The 22754-nt window shown below is 47.5% G+C and overlaps 1 protein-coding gene across 1 annotated transcript in view; it reads left to right on the top strand.

Moving 5' to 3' along the window:
* The first annotated feature begins 1396 nt into the window (after positions 1-1396).
* LOC115476703 (sialic acid-binding Ig-like lectin 13) overlaps positions 1397-22754 on the top strand; it is a 141433-nt gene continuing 120075 nt past the window's right edge. The window contains exon 1 of the mRNA XM_030213234.1: positions 1397-1455. The gene's annotated coding sequence lies outside the window, so the exon portion shown is untranslated. The remainder of the gene's footprint in view (positions 1456-22754) is intronic.

Here is a 22754-nt window from a genome sequence, read left to right as displayed (position 1 = left end):
TCAATCTTTCTCCTCTGATGATCAGGTCTTCCTGATGATCTATCCCACTTCTTTTATGGCACTCTGTGCATCAGGGATCAGCTGTGAAAGACTGCTGACCACTATGTTTGTCTCTCTGTCTCCCTTTAGCTGCTTGAGCAGCAAGCCAAGGCTCACATGGGGCCCCAGAGTGGAGTAACCCACCTGCTGTAGTTCTATGTGTTCTTGTGGAGTCCCCTGGGGGAGGAAGACAAGGCTCCTCCCTGAACTTAGAGCTTTATCCATATCTCCAAAACTTAAAGCTTCTATACTCATTCTCAGAATAGACCCTATTCAAATATGATTGGCAGCTTTCTGGAGCTGAGACCCAGAGTGTTCTTCCTGCAACTGCATGGAAAAGCACACTTTAGCACCTGCTATGCTCCTTTACACTTGGGTCCATGATGCTATCTTTCTTTCCATTTGTTGACTGAATATGGCACAACCTAGGAGTCTAAGAGCTGGAGGCCTGACAATTAATTGAATGGAGGAGGCATATTACTGAATGTTTACATACAGTGCCCAATACCCTTGTGCCAGTCTTCATAGGGAGATGCATGCAATATACCCAAATAGTGAACTAATTAAATCCCCGGGCTATGGCTACCACGAAGTAGGGGTTCTCAACCCAGACCTCAGGATACACCCAGCCAATCAGGTTTTCAGGATATCTGCAATGAATATGCATGAGAGAGATTTGCATACTAAGGAGGGAAGTGCATGCAAATCTCTCTCATGCATATTCATTATGGATATCCAGAACATCTGACTGGCTGGGTGTGTCTTGAGGACTGGGTTGAGAACCCCTGGTATAGGATTTTGTATGGTCATCTAGAAAGGATGGCAGAGAACCAAAGAAGGAAGATACAAAACTGATTAGATAAGAAGCAGTATCCTACCAGTGATTAAGCTTGTACGTATCCTTAGCTAACACATATCCTTAGCAGTGTGGGTAGAACACTGGGTAATTCTCTTTATCTATCATAATCTACTACACAGCTTCTCAACCCGTTCCTGGAGACACATATAGCCAGTCAGGTATTCAGGATTATGACAATAAATATGCATGAAATAGATTTGTGTACCATGGGGGTCTCAAATATATACAGATTTATTTGATGGGTGGGGAAATATGTTTACCATATTAATGTTTCATTGCTACAAACACAAAGCACATTACCAGGAGTGGTCTAAACTGTCCTAGTGACTTGGAGTTTGATACACATGGCTGGATACATGTGTGCAAGCTCTGAAATGTACAGGAAGGAACTGAATGTGAGCAGAATATTAACTAGCCACAGTCAGTACTAGAGAACAGAAAGCCACTTCTGCTTTTTCTCTATATTGGATGATAAAGTTTTTTGATTTTTTCAGAAGGCAGAACCTACAGCACGAGGACAGGAGCCAGTCTGGGCACAGGAAAACATCCTCAGCGCAGTGAGTATGAGTAACAGCACAGCACCCCCACCCCCCACCCCTGTGTTCATTTCAGCTGCAGAAAAAGATATATTCCAAGACAGCAAGCATACACAACAGGCAGTAAGAGAGAGAATCCTTCCAGAGGCATCTGACATATACTCAGCTGATGTACAAAGGGGAAAAAATAGAAACATTTCAAACATTGTAAAAAAGCTGATGCTTACTACATAACAAAATAATTAGAATAACCCACTATTCTATTCTACAGCACATACCCCAAGGGAATCAGTGGTTCACCTCCCAGGAGTTAAATCCTTGTACATATCACAACATGTTGGTGTCTTCAGTCAGTAGGATGAAATAGTGTGGGTGCTGTGTTAGTCTACTTTAAAGGTAATAAATAGAAATATAAAAATAAACCAAAAAAGATAAGATGATTCCTTTTTTATTGGCCTAACGCAGTACATTTTAAAATTATCTTTCAAAGGTAATGCTTTCTTCAAGTCAGAAAGAGAATATTTACCTTATTCTCACGAAGCTGTTTCCTGAAGTGCCTGGAAAGCTTTCCAGCATGTCTCAATTCCTTTTAGCATTACACTTTCAGTTCTGTCAATGAAGTTGTAGTTTGTATCCCTAGGTTTAGTGGTGACTGTGTTTTCATTGCTCATGCTGGGGTATACAACCCTTTGGTGATGCTTCCAAAGCATCTGATTTACAGTACAAGTTTTTAAAACATTTTAAGAGTGGCTACAATAGGTAAAGCACCATATTAATGTGGATACTCTGTTAGGGCCTGTCCTATGGTTAAGGTCTTAAGGAAGAAAATATAATTGTGTTAAAAAATAGATTTTTTTATTTTCATAGTAACAGGTCAATATTTAGCTGGAGCAGTGAGTGTTTCTGTAAACAGTGACCACTATCAGTTAAGTTAGACTCATACTGAATGCCAGTCCATGTCTGGGCACCAACATTGATTATCCAGCTCAGCAGTCTTATCTGGATGTTATACTGGCATGACCGATATTCAGTACCATACCGGCATAGCTAACTAGGCAAAATTAAGGTTGCTATTTGAATGATCCTACTTGTTCAGTCAGTTATGTGAGCACTGACACTGATTACTGCTAGTACCCACATAACTTCAGGGACAGCCTCAGACTGCCCTGGCTGTGCCCTACCAGTGCCACAGTGGTCAAAGGAGTTATTCAGCAGCAGTACCCAGTTGAGTAACACTGAATATCCCCTCCTAAGGCACATAGGAGTCCTTTTACCAAGCTGCAGTAAAAAAAGACCCCTGCAGTAGCAATGGCACGTGGGTTTGCCACACAAGAAGACCAAGTTAAGCACTTGGTGTGTGACCATTTCCTGGGGGAGCCCTTACTGCCTCCTCCTATTGGAATTCATTTCCTACTGAGGACTAACCCAGCAGTAACCAGGCAGCACAAGGCGTTGCCCCATTATGACTGGGTAAGCTCCTGACGGTAGGGCTGATTTGCTGTGCACCATTGCCGCGGTATACCTACCATGGCTTAGTAAAAGAGGTCCATAATGTGATTTAACTGGCCAGGAGCTTCTTCTACCTGGCTAAATCCTTTGGAATATCAGGCCGTAAGTGGCACATACAAAAACAGGGAAAACCGCAGATCAGTCAGACAGATTTTTACCATGGTTCCTGTAAAGGCTGCAACTATGCAAGTGTAGTAAGTGTAAACCCCCTAGTCGCGGAGCAAGGTAATTTACATTAATTAAAGAAATAAATATATAGGAATGTCACAGTTTCAAATAGGGTTCCCAAATAAACTCCACGCAGCCAAGGGATTTGACAAGAAAAAAAATATTATGGTTTATTAAATGATAAAATAAATAGAAACACTTGTTGGTTATGTTCCTTAATGTTGGTACCAATTATTAAAGTTTGCTAGTATTGCACAAAAGTAGTGCAAGGTGTTAAATACTTTGTGATAAGGTTACAAAGGCAATATAGGCAATAACATGTTCAAAACTACAATCACAGTTACCAAAACCCCAACCCCACTTCTGCAATAACACAAAACATCCCAAACATGTACACAGCTCTAATTAGTGTACTCAGATCTGATATATCTATCTTTCGGTTTGTGTGCACACAATAATGTTACCGGTATATCAAATCTTCGCTAGCATCGCTGCTCTCTTGCGTTGGGTACCTTGGTCTTCTCCACATCCACATCTCCTCGATTAGCGAGGTCAGCTCACCGGCTCAGGAACTCCAGGATACCTACTGCTCTGACTCAAAAAAACTCAAAAAAGGAAAACCCTGACTCTATGTGCTCGGTGTGTGTACTAACCCCAATCAGTATCTTTTTTTTTTTTTGGCAAAGGACCTTGTGGGCTAACTAGATTCAAATAAAAAGATAAGCAGGGGAAATTCCTATCTAGCCCTTCTTCTTGTACTTTGTTATACACCTACCCTCTACTCACACTGATGGACTGCTAAGCTAAATCTCCTAAAGGCAGCAGGCTCTTAACTGCAGGCACTCATGCTGGCAGACACTCTAAAAAAAGTTCCTTTGGAGTCTGGGCACTCAGTGCAGGGGGGTGGGGTGTCTCTCTCTCTCTCTCTCTCTCTCGGTGTCCTGTGTCGGTTATAGGTGAGCCCTTAGGTTCCCTGAGGCCCCGCAAGACCTCAGAGGACAGCCGCGCACCCCGAATCTTCACCCGCGGCGACTGCCGTTCACCAAGGGTTGAGCCCCCAGCTGCAGGCGGCCAGCAGGACTGCTGGAACCGCGGGGTGACGGCCGGCCTGGCTGGTAGTCAACAACTCAGTCTCTGAAGGACAGCTAGCAAGGACGGCTAGCACTGAAGAGGAACACAGTCTCTGAAGACAGCTAGCAAGGACGGCTAGCACTAAAAGGACACAGTCTCTGCGGGTGGCTAGCAAGGGCGGCTAGCACTGAAAAGGAACACAATCTCCGAGGTTGGCTAGCAAGGACGGCTAGCAATGAAAATGGACCCAGTCTCTGAGGGTGGCTAGCAAGGACGGCTAGCAATGAAGATGGACCCAGTCTCTGAGGGTGGCTAGCAAGGACGGCTAGCAATGAAGATGGACTCAGTCTCTGAGGGTGGCTAGCAAGGGTGGCTAGCAATGCAGATGGACTCAGTCTCTGAGGGTGGCTAGCAAGGACAGCTAGCAATGAAGATGGACCCAGTCTCTGAGGGTGGCTAGCAAGGACGGCTAGCAATGAAGATGGACCCAGTCTCTGAGGGTGGCTAGCAAGGACGGCTAGCAATGAAGATGGACTCAGTCTCTGAGGGTGGCTAGCAAGGATGGCTAGCAATGAAGATGAACTCAGTCTCTGAGAGTGGCTAGCAAGGACGGCTAGCAATGAAGATGGACTCAGTCTCTGAGGGTGGCTAGCAAGGACGGCTAGCAATGAAGAAGAACACAGTCTCTGAAGGGCAACACTCCGCAATCCATTGTGTCGGCTCCTGACATTAGAAACGGAAGCCCTGGACCCTTCCTGTTCCGAGGTTTAAATTCCCCGCCAGTCCATCCCCTCCCTGGAAGAAGGGCCAATCCCTCCGGCCCTGACAGGCAAGGAGCGCCTGGATTGGCAGGCCTGCCTAGCAGGCGGAGTCTCTCCTTCCATGCGCCAATCCGGCGCGAGTGGGCGGGGCTTGCCCGCTGGTCTGTTCTGGCCGGGGAGACGCCGACGCCGCCATCTTGGCCGGCGTATTCCCTTCTCCGAGGCCGGCGTACGCTCCAGCGGGTCGCCGGCCTCGGGCTGACCTGCGGCAGCGCTGGCCCTGTCGGCGGCTCGTCTTCACCACACTGGGCCCCGCGGGCTCCGTCGACCATCGCTTCCCACCGCGGGAGCCCAGGTAAGGGCCCGGGACGGGACAGTATCCTCCCCGGATGCCCCCTTTTCCCCGGGCCCGGGTTTGGAAGGAGACCGGGCGTGGAAGGCTTTGATCAACTCTGGCGCATGTACATTCGCTGCGGGCTCCCAGGAGTTGTCTTCGGGACCAAAATTCTTCCAGGACAATAAGTAATATAGCCTTCCTCGCTGCTTCTTTGAATCCAGAACATCGTCCACCTCATACTCCGGATCGGGATCTGCTTCTAGATCTTCGGCTTCCTGCCGTTGGGGGTGCCATCGAGATCCTCGAAAACTTTTCAATAGAGAAATATGGAAGGCGTTATGCACCCGCAGGGTACTAGGTAATCTCAACCGATAGGTCACAGCTCCAATTCGTGATTGGATTGCAAACGGTCCAATATACCGCGGTCCCAATCTCTGAGAGGGCACCCGGAGTCGGAGGTATTTCGTGCTTAACCATACCTTCTGCCCTGGTTGCAAGACTGGAGCGGTTCGCCGGTGACGATCTGCGAAGTCCTTGTATTTGGTAGCTGCCCTCTGCAATTGTTCTCGGGCCATCTCCCAGACCTTTTGCAGATCTGCCAGAGTTACATTAACCATGGGGGTCGGAGATCCAGACGGGAAAGGTGCTGGAAGCCGAGGATGTCGTCCATATACCAAGAAGAATGGAGAGTCTCCCGAGGCCGAGTGGACGCTGTGGTTATATGCAAACTCGGCCCAAGGAAGCAGGGAGACCCAGTTATCTTGACGCTTGTTGACAAATGCTCGCAAGAACCCTTTTAATGTTTGGTTCGTCCTCTCGACCATGCCATTGGTTTGAGGATGGTACGCTGATGAAAAATGGGTCTTTACCCCCAATGCTGTACACAAGGCCCTCCAGAAACGCGAGGTGAATTGGGGTCCTCGGTCACTAATAATCCGAAGAGGCAGCCCATGAAGTCGAAAAATGTGTTGAATGAAGAGTTGGGCTAAGGAGACCGCCGAAGGAAGTCCCGGCAAGGTAACAAAATGGGCCATCCTGGAAAAACGGTCAATTACCACCCAAATCACCGTGTGTCCCCGGGAACTGGGGAGGTCGGTGATAAAATCCATGGAAAGCTCTGTCCAGGGGACTTCCGGTACGGACAGCGGTTGTAACTTCCCCATGGGGGCCCCGATTACTGGTTTAGTTCGGGCGCACACAGGACAGGTGGTGACGAATTGAAGAATGTCTCGCCTCATCTGAGGCCATCGATACTGTCTGGCAATGAGACGAAGAGTCTTTTGATATCCAAAATGCCCCGCCCATCTGGACGAATGCCCCCATTGCATTACCCTCGCTCGATCAGCGGCCGGCACTAATTCTTTCGTAGGAGCGACCTCCCCCACGGCCGCGCTGAGGCATGCCGGATCCAACATGGAATGGATCTCCCCTGTCTCCTCTGGAACCTCAAATGCTCTGGAGAGAGAGTCCGCAGGGGTATTTTGAGCAGCAGCCCGAAAGACCAGTTGAAAATGAAATCTGGCAAAAAACAATGACCAACGGGCTTGTCGGGGATTGAGCCGTTGAGCCTCTTGAAGATACAGTAGATTCTTGTGGTCAGTGATCACCGTGAACCGGTGTTCAGCTCCCTCCAGCAGATGCCTCCATTCCTGCAGGGCTAATTTTAATGCTAAGAGTTCTCTATCCCCTACTGTATAATTACATTCCGCCGGGGAGAATCTACAAGAGAAGAAAGAGCAAGGTTGGCGCCGGCCCTTGGGATTCACCTGAGAGAGGACCGGCCCGGCTCCCAATGCGGACGCGTCCACTTCCACAATAAAGGGTCTCTCTGGATCCGGGGCTGACAAGATGGACGCTGAGTTGAACGCCTCTTTTACCTGGCGAAAAGCCACTTGCGCCTCGGGCGGCCAGTCCCGGACATTCGCGTTTTTCCTAGTGAGCGCCGTCAACGGCGCCATCAATTGTGAATACTGAGGAATAAACTGGCGATAATAGTTCGCGAATCCCAAAAAACGTTGTAGTGCTTTCAATCCCAGCGGTTGTGGCCATTCCCGAATCGCCCGGAGTTTGTCCGGCTCCATCTGTAGCCCCCCGGGTAACAGAATGTGTCCCAAAAATGGTAGCGACCTCTGATGAAAAGCGCACTTACTGAGCTTAGCGAATAGGCGGGATTGCCGTAACCGTTGCAGCACTGCGCGAACATGACTCACATGTTCCGCGGGGTCTTTGGAAAAAACCAAAATGTCGTCCAGGTATACAATCACCGTGGAGTTCAACAAATCCTCAAGCACAAAGTTGATAAGTCGCTGAAACACCGCAGGGGCATTACATAGGCCAAACGGCATCACCCGATACTCGAAATGTCCCTCGTGGGTGTTAAAAGCCGTCTTCCATTTGTCCCCTCGCCGGATTCGAACTAAATTGTAGGCCCCCCGCAAGTCCAACTTAGTAAACATCTGGGCTCCTTGCAGCCTGTCAAAGAGTTCGGGAATGAGCGGTAGAGGAAAGCGATCCTTTACCGTGATGGCATTTAACCTCCGATAATCAATACAGGGCCTCAAGGAGCCATCCTTCTTGGTAACAAAAAAGAATCCGGCCCCGGCAGGGGACGTAGAGGGCCGGATGAACCCTTTCCGCAGATTCTCCCGGATGTATTCCTGCATTACCTTGGACTCTCCTCAGGACAGGGTATACAGTCGGCCCCGAGGTGGCATGGTATCTGCCATCAAATTAATGGCACAGTCGAAAGACCGATGAGGCGGTAGAACCTCTGCCTCCACTGGACAAAACACATCTGCAAAGTCTCTATAGTCCATAGGCAGGGAGCCCAGCTCTATCCGTGCCCCCCTGGGCACAATAGCTAATGCAGGGCAGCTGCCGGTCCGGCCCTTACAACAGTTCTCCCGACAGGAACTACCCCAAGCCCGGATACTTCCCCCGGTCCAGTCAATAACAGGGCTATGACACCGTAGCCATGGCAATCCTAGGACCACTGGATGAATGGTCCGGGATAGTACCAGGAATTGGACTTCTTCCCGGTGATCCTCCCCCACCTGCAATCCCAAAAAGGGGGTGATCTCCGTGACCGGCTGCAGTAGTGTAGTTCCCTGGATGGAGGTTATTTGCAGCGCCGGCCGCCGCGGGAGCGTAGGCCAGCCCATTTGTTGCAGCAGTTCGTGCCCGATGAAATTGCCCCCCGACCCAGAGTCCACCAGGGCTCGGGTCTGGATCGTGGTCTCGTGCCATCATAGTATTACCGGCAGTGTTATCAGGGAATCCGGTAGGGGAGCGGAGTGCCCCAAGACCCCTCCCCTCAAGGTGCCTTGGGGGAGACGTTTCCCGCCCGGGAGGGACAGGCCCGGATAAAATGTCCAGCCTCACCACAATAGAGGCACAGTCCGTCCCACAAGCGTTTCTTCCTGTCGGAGGGAGCCAGCCGTTGATGGCCCATCACCATCGGCTCCTCCCCATTCTCCTTGGAGTCCCGGTTCCCACGGCGAGGGGACGGCCCCTTACCAGTCCGGGACGTTCCCCGCGCCCACTTTTGCCGTTCCGCCCGGGCTCTAGCTTGCTCCTGGAACCGGGTATCTACTCGGATACAGAGCGAAATCAGGGCATCCAATTGGCCTGGGACCTCTCGTCCTGCCAATTCGTCCTTGATCCGTTCTTCTAACCCTTCCATAAAAATTGCCATCAAGGACTCCGGGTTCCAACGCAGCTCTGTGGCTAAGGTCCGGAAACGAATGGCATAATCGGCCACCGTCCCTTCACCCTGATGAATTCGCAGCAGTTCCGACGCCACGGAAGATGGTCTCCCAGGAAGGTCGAACACCATACGGAAACGGCGCTGAAATTCACTATAGTCATCCAAGATGGGGTCTTGCTGTTCGTTCAGTGGGGCCACCCAGGCCAGGGCTTTCCCTTCGCATAGGCCCATGATATATCCCACTTTACTTTGGTCCGAAGCAAACGCCTCCGGTTGCATCCGGAAGGCCAGGTTGCACTGATTGAGGAACCCCCGGCAACCTCCGGGGGCCCCATCATATCGTGCCGGTTCAGGGAACCGAGGTCCCGTGCGGAACCCTCCCGAACGGGGAGCTGCTGCGGCCCCCTGGACCGCAGCGGCCTGGTTCTGTACCTGAAGCGTTGAAAGTTGAGAACATACGTTCTGGAGCGCCCTTGACAGGGCGTTCAGCTGCTCCTGCTGCTGCTGAAGTACCTTGGCCAGGTCCCGTAGATCAGGCTGCGTAGGCGAGCTCATGGCTTCCGTTTCCTGTCCTGTGTCGGTTATAGGTGAGCCCTTAGGTTCCCTGAGGCCCCGCAAGACCTCAGAGGACAGCCGCGCACCCCGAATCTTCACCCGCGGCGACCGCCGTTCACCAAGGGTTGAGCCCCCAGCTGCAGGCGGCCAGCAGGACTGCTGGAACCGCGGGGGTGACGGCCGGCCTGGCTGGTAGTCAGCAACTCAGTCTCTGAAGGACAGCTAGCAAGGACGGCTAGCACTGAAGAGGAACACAGTCTCTGAAGACAGCTAGAAAGGACGGCTAGCACTGAAAGGACACAGTCTCCGCGGATGGCTAGCAAGGGCGGCTAGCACTGAAAAGGAACACAATCTCCGAGGGTGGCTAGCAAGGACGGCTAGCAATGAAAATGGACCCAGTCTCTGAGGGTGGCTAGCAAGGACGGCTAGCAATGAAGACGGACCCAGTCTCTGAGGGTGGCTAGCAAGGGCGGCTAGCAATGCAGATGGACTCAGTCTCTGAGGGTGGCTAGCAAGGACGGCTAGCAATGAAGATGGACCCAGTCTCTGAGGGTGGCTAGCAAGGACGGCTAGCAATGAAGATGGACTCAGTCTCTGAGGGTGGCTAGCAAGGACGGCTAGCAATGAAGATGGACTCAGTCTCTGAGAGTGGCTAGCAAGGACGGCTAGCAATGAAGATGGACTCAGTCTCTGAGGGTGGCTAGCAAGGACGGCTAGCAATGAAGAAGAACACAGTCTCTGAAGGGCAACACTCCGCAATCCACTGTGTCGGCTCCTGACATTAGAAACGGAAGCCCTGGACCCTTCCTGTTCCGAGGTTTAAATTCCCCGCCAGTCCATCCCCTCCCTGGAAGAAGGGCCAATCCCTCCGGCCCTGACAGGCAAGGAGCGCCTGGATTGGCAGGCCTGCCTAGCAGGCGGAGTCTCTCCTTCCATGCGCCAATCCGGCGCGAGTGGGCGGGGCTTGCCCGCTGGTCTGTTCTGGCCGGGGAGACGCCGACGCCGCCATCTTGGCCGGCGTATTCCCTTCTCCGAGGCCGGCGTACGCTCCAGCGGGTCGCCGGCCTCGGGCCGACCCGCGGCAGCGCCGGCCCCGTCGGCGGCTCATCTTCGCCACACTGGGCCCCGCGGGCTCCGTCGACCATCGCTTCCCGCCGCGGGAGCCCAGGTAAGGGCCCGGGATGGGATACGGTGCGGGAACTCAAACCAGCAGGCTTCTGTCTGGATCCTCCTGAGGCAGACACTCACGCTGGCAGACACTCTAAAAAAAGTTCCTTTGGAGTCTGGGCACTCAGTGCAGGGGGGGGGGTGTCTCTCTCTCTTTGTGGGGCTTCTTCCCTTTCCGGATAGGTCTCTTCTTTACAGGACAGGCAGTCACACGGCCGGCTTTCTCTTCTCTCTCTGGGCAGGCAAACACACATATGGAGGGATGCACTGGGTAGACTTCCCGGGGATTCAGGGACCTGGCCACATTGCCCTCTATTCAGCTCTGCACTGCTCCAAACATGTCTCGGCTTCCCAGTGTGTTCCCTTCTTCCTCCTCTGCTTCTCTGTCTGAAGAATGGCCTCTGTGGCTACTGCTACAGCTTCTCTTTTGCCCCAGCTCACTCCAGATCCCTTCTCTTCCTCTTCCCCTGATCCTGCCTGCTTTAGTGTCCGGCCCGGGTCTGAGGACTCACCAGCTTTCTCTCTTCATCTGGGGCTCGTCTTTCTTTTCTTCTACTGCAACTCACTCCTGCTTGTATTTGATCTCCTTCTCATCCACCCAGCAGCTGCCTCTTCTTGCCTGAGCTTGCCCGAGCGTGCCCTTCTCTGCCCCAGCTTGTACAATCCTGCCTGGATCTGATCTTCTTCTCTCAGAGCATGCTTTCAGCCTCCTTTGTCTGTCTGGGCTTGCCTTTCTTCTTCCCAGGCTGCCTCTGGACTCCAAATCTTTTTCTTTGTTCCACCCCTCCTGTCCCCTGGATTGGCTTGAAATTCACGCCAATCTATGGGTCAGACTGCCTCCTGCCACCTCATTGGTCCAAATTTGTGCCCCTTTGCAGATCCTGGCTCCCATTGGCTGCCTTCCACACTGCCCATCCTCTAGTTCCCAGCTTGCTCTGGGGCCTCAGACAGCAAATCAGGAGCCTTGTAACAGATTTCACTGCCCATCCTCCCACAGTTACAAACTCGTAAAGTTTTAAACAAACCTCTAGCATCTATGGGCACCTGAGTTCTTCATTTTACAACAATGCTGGAGCATTTTAATCACTTTAAACATTTTAACTAAAAGGTGTCAGTGCTGTTGCTGGGCTGCTCTGAGACCTCTGCACCTCCCTGTCCTCTGCAAGATGCCCCCTCCCAGGGAAAAGGGAGGGGACAAGGTAAAGGTTTCTTTTTTTCTATATTTACATAAGACTCCACTGTTACATGCTCAGCACTGGTCTGAGAATCACCTCCTTGTGTCCCAGGAGAAGAGGGCAGTAAGCACACTCTGCATGACCTGAGATTACAAAGGAGCCAGGGTCAGGGCCATGCCAATGCGGTAAGCAAGCAGGGTAAGCATGGCAGGGGGGCGCCTGCCCTGCCTTCCCTGCCTTCCGCTCACTTGCAAAATAATTTACTTGAAGTTGTGATTCTCCTATCTCCCCTGCCCTCCTTTTCATGGCAAACCAGAAGTGAAAGCAACGCAGCAGTATTCATTGAGGCAGGCAGGCTCTTCAAGTTATTTAAGAGAATGCAACCAGATTGGTATATATGTCTTTGGTTTGGGGATAACTCCACACTCAGGGTGAGCTTCAGAGCTTGACCAGCATTCAAGAACCTGAAATTTTAAAAGTGCTAAAAATAAGTTTTAAAAGTATTTGCATTAAATCTAATTGCAGAATTCAGGCGCTGGGAGTCTGTACTTGGTTGTCATATGCTCAGATTTGTTTAAATCATATGCAAATTAGTCCATTTTTGGGAGGTTCTCATTTGCATATTTAAGGATAAAAAATGATGGAAATATTTACACCCTTAATGTTAGGTCATGGCTCTGATCAAAGTATGAAGTTTGATCCAAAAACGAAGGGTTTATCTAGTGTTTTTGACTAAAAATTCCCATTACAGTGTCTGTATGTTAATCTGCATTCAAATAGAGCTCTCTGATTGGATGATCAGCTTCTGTTAGAAATCTGTAGGGAAGGGAACAGAGTGAGACAGCAACTGACCCTGTCCATTTGGCCAAGAGAGACATGCAGCTGTGAGTTCCTGTGTGTGTTGACTGAAATTATAAAAGAGTGCCTGATTATGTGGTAAATGAGAAAATATGAGTGAAAAGAGGTTGGTGGAGATTGAAGTTTGAGGTTTCTCTAGTGAGAAAAGGATCTGAATATTTCAGGATTACTTGAAGTTTATGAAGAATAGAAAAGGGTGAATTTCAGTTTAAGAGTGTTTAAATCCTATAAGCTATATAAAGGGTAGGTAGATTTAAGTGACTGTAAGCAAGGAAACCTTAATATTTGATCTGAAATAAATATTTGATCTGAGATAGTTGATCAGAAATAAATGTTTGATCTGAATTATATCCTTTGATGCAAAGGAGATTAGAAAAAGAATCTTTGGAAACTAAGAGGACTTTGCTCACATTTTGAATTAGCATTCCTATTTTGAGTTGGAAATCTTTGAAGTGTTATGAAAATGAATTTTGCTTTAATGAAATTGCTAAACTTTAGAGTCAGAGACTTATCAATGAGGGATACATACAGTGCTATTTTTTTCCTGAGGTCCAGCTTACTTGCCTGCTCCTTTCTGTTCCTGCTCTGCTAGGCGGGGGGGGGGGGGGGGGGGGGGGCGCCAACTGATAGTCTGCAGGGGGGCACCAGAGACCCTAGACACGGCCCTGGCCAGGGTGGTACACTAGAGTATCCTCTAACACACTGGCCCAGGAGAATTCCTCCCCAAAACCTGAGAGGAGACAGAAACAAAATTTTTCTGACTGCCCATCCCTAGGAATTGGTGCTGGACAGGAACCACCATAACCTGAGAAGAGACAGAACATAGAAACATAGAAATATTTCGGCAGATAAAGGCCAAATGGCCCATCCAGTCTGCCCATCCTCCGTAACCCTTAACTCCTCCTTTTCCTAAGGGATCCCACATGGTTGTCCCATGCTTTCTTAAACTGACAGTCCTGTATGAGTAAGAGAATCCTCTCTCTGGACCAAAAAAGGAGTCAGCGAGCAGGAGGCTGGGGTTCCCTTCCTGTTTCCCAGAGGCAAAGACTGAGCAGATGTGGGGGGGATTTCCTTTGACCTCTCCAGGAACTTCTCCTTTGGGCTTTATCTCTCGTCAAGCAACCTACCCTTTAGTTTCAGTCTCTTTGTCTCACTCTTGAAGATGCAATTGGGGTCTCAAAAAGATCTCCCACCCCCTCACCAGTTTTGCTTAATTTCTTAAGTTCATGTTACCATGGTTTGTGGGAACTGAGTATTACATTTTTCTCATATGCAGCTGACGTTCTTTTGCTAATCCCCCTTTCAGTATATTTTAGTGCCCACATATGCTCCATTCAACACAAGTTTCTTGATAGTGGAGAATTTGTGCTTTTTTGGTCTAGATACACTGGTTACCTATCCAAGCACAAATTGTAAGTTAATGTTGTTCTTCAACTTTTAAATCATCTATTGCATTTAAAATTAGCTATGGGGAAGTAGAAAGGGGGTGGGATCTGAGATACTTACTTTCTGTAGTTGCAATCAAAGCAATTTACATATTATATAGTTACTTGTTTTGTACCTGGGGCAATGGAGGGTTAAGTGATTTGCTTCTTTTAGATCTCTTTGGTCCTCTGGGGTTTACAGACAGTTTCCTTACCCCTAAGGGTTTTTGTTTAAAAAGTACATATGAGAAGATAGTCAGTTATAGGGCACCTTGTTTATATTGCACTTAGATGCTTAGTAAAGACATGGCTGCTTTAAAAATATGTGTGTTGAAGAAAGTGGGTGGTGTGGGCTGATGAGTACTGTTTATCTGTGGAACTTTTTCTGTCCCTAGTGGGCTCACAATCTAACATTTTGTACCTGGAGCAGTGGAGAGTTAAGTGATTTGCACAAGGTCACATAGAACTGAAGTGAGAATCAAACCCCGCTCCTCTTATTCTCAGGCCACTGCACTAAACATTTGCCTACTTCTCCACTCTTTATCTTCCTGTAATAGATGACTTCTTCTAAAATACTGGCCGGTGCAAAAGTGTGCACTTTGAAATGATAGTGTTTACATTACCAATGGGCATGTACAGAGGTAGAGTCTTGGTGGAGGGTGGCCACTGCAGGCATATACATATGTGGATTATAAAATATTATCATTTATGCATGTACTTGACAAGTTTTGGCTCGGACAATTACACTTGCAGTAGGACTGCCACTTACGCTAGTGTTTTATAAAGACAAGTAGATACCTGCATGTCTTTATAAAATAGACTGAACATTGAGCCCCTTATTTATTTTACCCCGCTTACCTCTAAGTGGTTTACAAAAGAATATGATATAATTCAAAAGAAAATCATACAAACACAAAAAAACCAAATGAAAAACACTAATTAAAATTGTCTATTCCCCATCAACATTAGTGCTTGACACCCCTGCTACTTTAAGAAATCATCTCCTAATAAGCAAAAGCCTACAAAAATAAATGAGTTTTAAGAAGCTTCTTAAAATTGCTGCAAATTCAAACAAAACCTGAGATACCCTGGAAGCACTGGCCCTGCCACAGAAAAAGCAAATCCTGATGTCTCAGCATAAGGAATAGTAGAAAAAGCCGGTACCACAAGGCTTCTTTCTTATAAAATAACTCTCAATGTGTCAGACGTTGTTTTTAAAATAAAAAAGGCTGCTTGTATCCCTTCCCAGATTAGCATAAACCAGCCATTCTCAACTGGGAGGAGTAAAAGAAACCAATGCTAAGTAAATAGGATATGAGAAAGTACCGTTTATTCTCTTACCAATACAAATACAATAGTTTCTCATATGAGAGATCAATACAGGAACATAAGATATTTCTCTGTCTGCATCTCTGAAATATTCTTATGAAACGCTAGCTTTCTCACAGCTTATCTGATTTCCAAACATCTGGTTCTTTTAAGCTGTTAAACAACTTTTTTTTGCTGTCCTTCCCAGGCCCGCTTGCCTTCCCCCTAAGGGTATCATAAATTCCAGAGATCATACAGGCTCATTAATCTTTAACAGACTTCAGAGCAGGGGCGTATCTGAGGTTCGGCGGTAGGGGGGGCAGGGGTACCACCGTCAACCCTCACCCACCTACCGCCAGTGCCGTCACCTACCCCCCCCCCCCCCCCCCCCGAGGTCCGCTTCCTCCTGCCAGTGCCTTTAAAAATATTACTTCAGCTAGTGGGGGACCCCTACCCCCGCCAGCCCAGCCGAGGTCTTGTTTTAAGTTCTTCTTCCTCATGCTGTTGAAAGCTGCAGCCTGCATCCCTTCCAGTTTCGGAAGGAGTCTGACATCGCAGCACGTTGACGTCCTGCACGTACAACGTGCTGCGACGTCAGACTTAAACAAGACCTCGGCTGGGCTGGCAGGGGTTGGGGTCCCCCGCCAGCTGAAGTAATATTTTTAAAGGCACCGGCAGGAGGAAGCGAACCTCGGCGGGGGTAGGTGACGGCAACGGCGGGGGAGGGTTGACGGTGGTAGGGGGTCCAGGGCGAAATCTGCGGGGGCCCAGGCCCCTGTGGCCCCACGCAGATATGCCCCTGCTTCAGTCATATATCTCTGACAGACCCCAGAGTTATACAGTCTTTATCAATCTCTAACCTTTTAACCCATTTCATAATGCATAACTTGTGCTCATAATTTCTCCACTGTATTTCAGGTTTCATCAGGTTTCCAAGTTTATTAGGGGTTTACTACCCCAACAATTGTGAGTTACATCTAGGTGGCTTACAGACTAAAATAAACTGAAAGAGAAGGAGGAGACAAGACTTGAATAGAAGGATAAGGGGTGTGTGACAGGGTATATAGAACACTGCCCCTCACCCTTAAGGAAAATCCCTCTCTAATTAGCCTGTGCCACCTTAAGAGCACTGATCCTGCCCCGGGAGGAAATGAGCTGGGGCAGGGCAGAGTCAATACCTGGGAGTTTAAAAGACAGAGCCAGGCTGCGGTTAAGGAAGAACAGAAGCCTCAGCATATGCCCTTACTGAACACTTCTAACTGCTGTGATCTGGAGGAGGTAAGCCAATCTTTTATTTGAATAACTGTAAACCTTGTTCAAAGATTTCACCGACCCTTTTCAACCTAATGATGACACCTCTAGCCAAATCACTATCCAACCAAGGCCTTAATCCCTACATCTACGCAGATGACATCACAATCTACATGCCGTTCAAACATGATCCAACAGAAATCACAAATGAAATCAAACACAGCCTCCAAATCATGAATTCATGGGCAGATGCATTTCAATTAAAACTCAACGCAGAAAAAACACAATGTCTCATCCTCTCATCACAATATAACATGAACAAACCCGCCACTATAAATACCCCAAACTATACCCTTCCTGTTTCAGATAGCCTGAAAATTCTCGGAGTCACAATTGACCAAAATCTCACACTAGAAAGCCATGCAAAAAATACAACAAAGAAAATGTTCCATTCAATGTGGAAAAAGAGTAAAACCTTTCTTCCCAAGGGAAATATTCCGCAGCCTGATACAATCAATGGTGCTAAGCCACCTAGATTACTGCAATGCAATCTATGCTGGATGCAAATAACAAATTATTATTATTATTTATTGCATTTGTATCCCACATTTTCCCACCTTTTTGCAGGCTCAAAGTGGCTTACAATACATCATGGATAGTGGAAATGAGAGGGGAGTAAACATTTGGTGTTACAGAAGGATTTTGGGTTGCATGGTAATGGAATACATGATAGTAATATAACAGAAGGCATTATTAGCATTTCTGGATATATGCGAGAGTTTCACATGTTTTGGTCATTAAGAAACTCCAAACTGCCCAAAACACAGCGGCCAGACTCATATTTGGAAAAAAGAAATATGAAAGCGCCAAACCCCTAAGAGAAAAACTACACTGGCTCCCACTTAAAGAACGTATTACGTTCAAAATTTGCACTCTGGTTCATAAAATCATTCACGGCGAGGCACCAGTCTACATGTCAGACCTCATAGACTTACCAACCAGGAACACAAAAAGATCAGCACGCACATTCCTGAATCTCCACTACCCCAGCTGCAAAGGACTAAAATGTAATTTAACATATGCATCCAGCTTCTCCTACATAAGCACGCAACTATGGAATGCACTACCAAACGCCATAAAAACAATGCACGACCTAACTAACTTCTGAAAATCACTAAAATCCAACCTGTTCAATAAGGCATACCACAATGATCCATCCTAAATACCAGACAATGAAACTCATACCAGAACTGGACAAAACCAAACTCTCTATACTTGACTGCCTCAGTTACTCTGTCACGAAGGTACTTTAACGCAATACCACTTTATTTCTCATTCCGAATATGAATTCTCTATACTTGGCTGCTTAATCTACTCTGTTACTTATGTACTTTAATGCAATACCACTTTGTATTTCTCATTCCAGAAATGGCGATCGCCATTACGGAATAATGTAAGCCACATTGAGCCTGCAAATAGGTGGGAAAATGTGGGATACAAATGCAATAAATAAATAAAGATCTGGCTGGAGCCAGACCAAGAAAGAAAATTACAAACTGTGTTTTGGGGTGCGGCTGACACAGGCCATAGACTGTGTTTTGGGCCCTGTTGGCCACAGGCCCATGCAAAATCTTTTTTCCCTCTGAAGATAACAGACTTTACCTTTGTTCTAGGCCTGTGAAGGAACAGGCCTCCAATTTAAGTTAATAAAAGTACTTATTTCATATTTACAAGCTTGTCCAGCTGTGTTATTGACCTGGCCACCCCATAACCCTTGCCTGGGATTTCACAGGGTGGAACTACAATATTGATAGGATAGAGGGGGAAATCACAAAAGGAAAGGGGACATTGTTCAGAACCACCTCTGAGAAGAGAGAGCCTTAAGTGTAGACATCTTGAAAGAGAAAAGATTTAAGGTCCGTTTTAGATTTCTGAAGTGATTTTTGTTCACGGAAAGATTGTGGCAATTTATTCCAGTTTTCAGGATCTTGTACTGATAAAATGGCAACCCGTGTATGCTCATGCAAAATTTCCGTAAATGAAGGCATCACAAGATGGTGCTGAGTGGACGATCTTAACATTCTTTGAGGGGTGTATGGGGTCAGTAGACAGGAGAGATATTGGAGTTTCCCCAGACATAAGGACTTTATGTACAAGGAGCATAGGTTTGTACATAAAGTGATGAGCTAGGGGTATAGCCAGTGCGTAGCTTTCAGAAATGGGGAGATGTGATAGAATTTCTTAGATCTGGTGATTAACGTGATAGCGGTATTCTGTATAAGTTGTAAGCAGCGTGTATCTCTTTGCGTAAGACCATTATAGAGTACACTGCAATAGTCTAGCTGACTAATAACAAAAGAGTGATTCAGGATATTCAAAGCCAGAGGATCTATCAATGATCTGATTGATCTAATTTGCCTAAGCCAATGGAAACATCTTTGAACTACAGAAGCAATCTGAGGTTGAAATGAAAGTGTTTCACTCATAACCACTCCCAAGACCTTTGCTATGGAGCTTTGAGGGACCAATACCAAACAAAGTCTCTTAGGGGATTGTAGCAAAATGATGTTGAGAGAGTTTGAGAATAGTATGCATCTGGATTTGTCTAGGTTGAGGACAAGACTGTTACTTTGTAACCACATAGTCAACTGTGTCAAGCTACTCTTAATATCTGACATCATCTGTGTTTCAGTTTCTTAGACAGACATGAGAAAGCCACTGCTTGCCCTGGGATTGGTAGCATGGAATGTTAGTATTTGGGTTTTTGACAGGTACTTGTGACCTGGATTGATGACTGTTGGAAGCAGGATACTGGGCTAGATGGACCATTGGTCTGACCCAGTATGGCTATTACAGTGGTGTGCTGGAGCCGGCTCGCATTGGCTCGCAAGAGCCAGTTATTAATTTTTTTGACATTTTGCGAGCCGTTTGTTGAGGTAGGGCGAGTCGGTTTGCCTCTCCTCCTCCCAAGCCGTAGGGTCCCAGCACATACCAGAAGGCATGGGCATAGTTTGGGGGGTAATGCCCCCCCCCCCCAAACAGCTTGCATGGCAGCATCTCTCTTTTTCCAACTCCTTCCTGCAGGCTCCGGTGTCACTTCTTCACCTCTCCGCTCTGCTCCCGCTGCAGCCTATCCATCTTCTGGGCTGCAGGCAGCATTAGCAATGTAAGCACGTTGCCTTTGTGAGGCCCGGAAGCCTTCTCTATTGCAACTTCTTGTTTCTGCGTAGGCAGGTCACTCGCTGCAGATAGAAGGCTTCCGGTCACGTGAAGGCAGCGTGCTTACATTGCTAACGCTGGCAGTAGCCCAGAAGATGGAAAGGCTGCAGCGGGCGAAAAGCAGAGAGGTGAAGGAGTGACACCGGAGCTTGCAGGGGGGAAGGAGAGTACGACACAGGAACCAGAAGTGGGGTGGGGGGGAGAAGGGAGAGCAAGCAACACCGGACTTGTATGGAAGGAGGGAGGCAGGAAGGGCGGGTGACACCGAACCTTGTGGGAATGGAGGGAGAGTGACACCGACCCTGTGGGGGGAGGCAGGAAGATTAGGAGAGCAACACTGAACATAGGAGGGGGAGGGAGGGAAAGCGACACAGGACCTTGTGGGGCGTGGGAATGGAGGGAAAGCGACACTGGACTTTTTTTGGGGGGGCGGGGTGGTATGGAGGGAAAGCAACACCAGACTTTGTGGAGGGGGAGAGAGAGGGAAAGTGACACTGGACCTTGGAGGGAAGAAAGAAGGGAGGGAGGGAAAGCGACGTGACCTTGAAAAGGGGGGGGGAGAGGAAGGAAGGGCATGGGGTATAGGGTAAGAGATATAAGATTGGCCTTGGAAGCAAGGGAATGAAAGAGAGACAAGGATGGAGCTGGAGGAGGAGTGTTGATCCAAGATGGCGTCTTGAGCTGATGTGCGTGAAGCAGTCTCCTTCGCCCGGAGAAACGCTGCACATTCGAGTTCCACAGACCCATAATGGGGAAGAGGAAAGGGAAACCCAATTTGTCTATCTCCACAGGCAGGGTGAATCCCACTCCCATGCGTCAGACGACACTCGAGGAATCGGGACTGCGAGCGCGGGGAACTGGAGCGGCCACTTCGGGAGGTCCGGAAGACCTGTCTGACCAAACCGCCGAAGGAGTTTCGCTGAGCCCTCCTTCATTAACAGCGCCCCCAAGACCAGGAATGGATAGACCGGTAGCGAGTGAGCAGCGCGCAGAACCTGGAAGTCGGACCCCTGCGGCTGAATGTGGAGACCCCGCAGCCTCGTCGACGCCAGAGGGAACATCAGGCCAGGCAGGATGTCGGTCGGAGAGAAGCTCAGGTGTGCCTTCCTTAAGTTTTGAGGCTTTGAGAAAACCAATGTCTGTTACACTGGAAACAATATGGGAAGCAATTCAAGCTGTGAACAACACCTTGCAGCAAATCTCAGGTACTTTAAGGGGAGAAGTGGCTGAACTAAAACAGGCTCAAGTAGGGGTGACAAACAAACTTGCAGAGCAAACAAATAAGATGGAAATTTTTGATAAGGACTTGAAATCAGTGAATTCCTCAATCTTAATGTTAATTAAAGACAGTAACCTCCAACAGCGCAAGATAGAATATTTAGAGAACCAGATTAGAGGCAATAATCTGCGTTTTCTAAACTTTCCTAAATCTCCTCTCATTCCAGCCCTAGAGATGTTAAAAAAATATGTCAGAGAAATATTGGGAGTCCCCGCTGAGGGTTTCCCACCTATTACTAGGTTACAATATATCTCTGGTACTGGGGGGAGAGAATTACTAAATGAGCCACAAGCTGCTTTAAATCTAATTGATTTCTTAGAGAACTCTATGGAGGTTATAGCAGAGAGAACAACACTGTTGGTCACATTCGCTCTGCAACTTGACCGCAACAACATATTTAAGCTTTATTTCCGCCACATGAACTCTCCTTTCCTTGGATCAAAAGTGCAGATTTTTCCAGATCTTTCTAGACACTCACAGAAGAAGAAAACATTTTCTTTTGCTAAAAGAGAGAGTTCTTCGAGTTGGAGGGACTTTCTTGTTAAGATTTCCTTGTAAATGTTATGTCTATTTCAATTCCACGAATTATATTTTCATTGATCCAGGAAAATTAATTGAATTTATTTCCTCTAAAGAATAATGCTGTAATAGCTTAGGATTGCTAGGCGCTTATTACCCGGCTGTGACTTCACCAGCTCCTTCAGCTCATGTTTGTTTTTTTTGTTTTTTTTTTCCCATTTTATTGAGTACAGTATTACCTAGATCTTGGATCCATTATTGTGGACTAAATAATTGGAAATTTTCCTGTTTATTTATTTTGATATATTTCTTTGATATCTGAATTTATGTTATATTACATAAATGTAAATGCATATAATCTATAAATAAAAAATTAAAAAAAAAAAAGGATGGAGCTGGAGACTGAAAGGGTGATGAGATCCAATGGAGAGTAGATGAGAGCTAATAGGATGGGAATGGGGGCTAAGGAAGTGGGTGAAAGATGGGGAAAGATTGGGGTTTAGGAGACTGGATATTAAGTGAGAGAGAAGGAGCAATGGTAAAAGCTAGTGGGTAGATGAGAAGTGAAACAGAGACTAAGGTGAGAGAAAAGGGGATAAATAACACTAACACTAAGGGGGGGGGGCATGAAATGAAAGGTCACTGCCAGACAGATGTGGAGAAGGAAAGGAAGAAGCCAAGAGGAGAGAGAAGAAATGGAAATGCCAACGTGGAAAAGAATTTACAGAAAATTGACACGTGGAAAATAGCTGGGACCATCCCAATTAGAAAAATAAAGTGCTCGGACAACAAAGGTAGAAAAGAAATGTTTTTATTTAAAACTTTTTTTAAAGATTGAGATGTGCCTGCTTTGTGAAATGTACATCTTTTCTATTTTTGTATTTTGTAGAGTGCAGGAGAAAATACATTTCTGTTTCTCTTTTACCACTGTTTACACTGCTTACAGAGTCTGGCTTTCTTGAGGGAGATCTCTTTTTCAGTGGTTCCTTGTTTTATATAATGATGAAAACCAT

Source organism: Microcaecilia unicolor, chromosome 8, assembly GCF_901765095.1.
Source record: "Microcaecilia unicolor chromosome 8, aMicUni1.1, whole genome shotgun sequence".
NCBI lineage: Eukaryota > Metazoa > Chordata > Amphibia > Gymnophiona > Siphonopidae > Microcaecilia > Microcaecilia unicolor.
Note: the sequence above shows the minus strand (reverse complement) of the source record. Positions and strands in the feature narration are given on the sequence as shown.